Source organism: Miscanthus floridulus, chromosome 19 (genome assembly GCF_019320115.1).
Source record: "Miscanthus floridulus cultivar M001 chromosome 19, ASM1932011v1, whole genome shotgun sequence".
In the NCBI taxonomy this organism is placed as follows: Eukaryota; Viridiplantae; Streptophyta; class Magnoliopsida; order Poales; family Poaceae; genus Miscanthus; species Miscanthus floridulus.
This window is the reverse complement of record NC_089598.1, coordinates 23,654,158-23,656,838: the sequence shown is the minus strand read 5'-3', so window position 1 is coordinate 23,656,838 and position 2,681 is coordinate 23,654,158.

Here is a 2,681-nt window from a genome sequence, read left to right as displayed (position 1 = left end):
GGACCTTGAAACCTTGATTTTATCCGTAGATCTTCGAGAGCAAGGTATCCTCGCTCACCTCCTTGTTTTTTTCGTATCGATTCGGTATATATTAGTCGGATTTTTGAACCTAAGAATCGTCATCACTTAGGGTTTCATTGTATCCCTCAATATATGTATTATACAACCGTAGGTTGATTCCAATACATGGAAAAAGCTAGCAAACCTAGGTGCATGTAGTTATGTTATGGGTTCATTGTTGTGGATCAAATGAGAAACCCTAGGTTTAGGGTATAATGTTAACTGCTTTCGGTTCTTAGAACGAAATTGGATGTATTGTAGTTATGGTTCTCATTGATATTTATTTGTGATGTTTTGATTTATGTTTGTTAAATTACATCCGTTTTGTTAGATGCAAGAAATGTTTCGGGAGGAGTTTTGGCGAAAACGGGGTCGTCCTCGAGAATTATACCCCGACACGTCTAGCAAAGATGCCCCCGTCCCTCCTGACCTTTCTGTCCCTAACTGTGACTGTGGTTTCCCGGCTCATGTTTTTCAATCGAAACATCCGGACACAGCCGCACGTTGCTTCTACATATGTAGTCGGTTTAATGTAAGAAATTGTTTGCACTCTCCTTTTTCTTTATTTGTTTAAGTATGGTACTAATATTTTGTTGGAATCTCGTTGTGTACGACCATAAGAGGTGCTTTTTCATTCAGTGGATCGATGGTGCAGACAAGTTTGATCCTAGGTACCTCTTTTTCGATGATTGGTTTAGAGGGAGACATCCACGTGAGCACTTCAAGCGGTGGGTTCCACCCCCCTAACCCTTCGGCAATGACGGCTAAGGAGAAGCACCTAGCCGCAGTTAGACGACTCGAGGAACCTTCTCTGTGCGATTGCAGAGATCGAGCTATGATAAACCCTGAGAATACGTTGGAGTTTGTGTGTCCAAACAAGCATGAAGTAAGTGCAAAGTGTATGTGTTAAAATCTTGAGCTATATGTGTTCATGTACTAATGTCTCATTATTTAGGTGTTTTCAATGGCGAAGTGTCGTTTCAAGGAGTGGTTGTATGGTCCTAAGAACCAATGGCCGGAAGAACCGCGGAGGGTTAAGGAAAAGAAGAAAGAAAGGGTAATCTACAAAGCACCTCCTATCATGTGCGAATTTGGTGTAAAATCCAACTATGGCCTAGTCCCTTCGGAGCTCGAAATAGGCCATTATTGCGGCCATATGATTGAGTATGATGAGGTTCGTTATTTTTCTGGTAAACATGAAATCGTATTTTATTTGTTTTGCTAAGACATATATGATATAATATTTCTTTTGAACAGAGCACTAGGAAATGCAGTTGGGAATGGTATGATGGTCAAACTAAGTTCTTGGATGAACTGAAGAAGAGGCAACTAATTGCACAGAAGATGGGATATGGACCTGACTACGTCAATCTATTCATTAAACATCACAAAGAAAAGATACGTGAGTTTGCTAGACAGCGCGGTATTTATAACCCGATCGATGTTGGGCTTAACAAATGGGGATTGGAGAGGTGGATGACGTTAGAGAAGGAGAGCGCAAGGAATGAGGCAAGGGAGGAGACAAGAGTACAGATACAGGTCTTGAACGAGCATGTTGCTATATTATGTGCCAGTGAGTGCTTGAAAACCTTTTTTCGTTGCTTGGTTTTAAATGTAATATAATCGCGTTGCTAACTAATTGCATTTTATACATGAAGGGATTGGTTGCAGCGGGGAACATGCCGCAGAGGTGGCTCGTGCAAGGTATGAGGAGAAGAAGTTAGATGGCCATAGATCACAAGCTGGTCGCACCGTTCAATCACCGATTGTGTTGTCTGATGAGGGAGACGAGGATGCGGACGACACTGCCAGACTGAGTGAGCTCATTGCTCTAGCAGAGGTGGGCATACAGGCGCAGGAGGTTGAGGACGACACTGGCAGACTGAGCGAGCTCATCGCTCTAGCAGAGGCGGGCATTCAGGCACAGGAGGCTGACGGCGACACTGGCAGACTGAGCGAGCTCATCGCTCTAGCAAAGGTGGGCTTACAGGCAGAGGGGGTGACGACACGTTCTTCACTCAGGCCGCAGCGGCCGCAGATGAAGCGGAGGCCGCTTACTACAAGCGACAGGCAGGTCATAGCAACGCAGTTGAGCCTAGCCACAGCAACAGGGTTGTAGTAGAGGACTGGTACTCGGATGATGAGTTGCTTACTCAGTACATTTCAGACTGAGGATTTAGAAGTGCATTTGCCCCTATGTCTACTGTCGGCACGTAGTTGTAGTATTAATATGTTGTGTAATGTGGCATAGTATCAAACTTTTTAATTATGTGGTTGTTTTCATTATCTATGGTCTTAATATTCCGCTTAATGATACGGACGTATTTAAATTTGAACACGTGCTGCAAAAAAACTTAACGACATACGACATTATATAAATCAACACACGAAACACATTAAATGGCATGTGACTACATGTACCGAACCTAGGTACAGAGTTTTCTTTGACTAAACCTAACATGCCTTAGGTAATTAAACCTGGGTACATGTGAAAAAAATAAAGTCATCCTAGTAGTGTGGCCACATAGCAAATTATGTTGCACCTTCTCCATAGTAGCCTACCGTTGTTGTTGGTGGTGGTGGCAGGGGTGACGGGGGAGGCCCCTTGTTCTTGTGGTTAG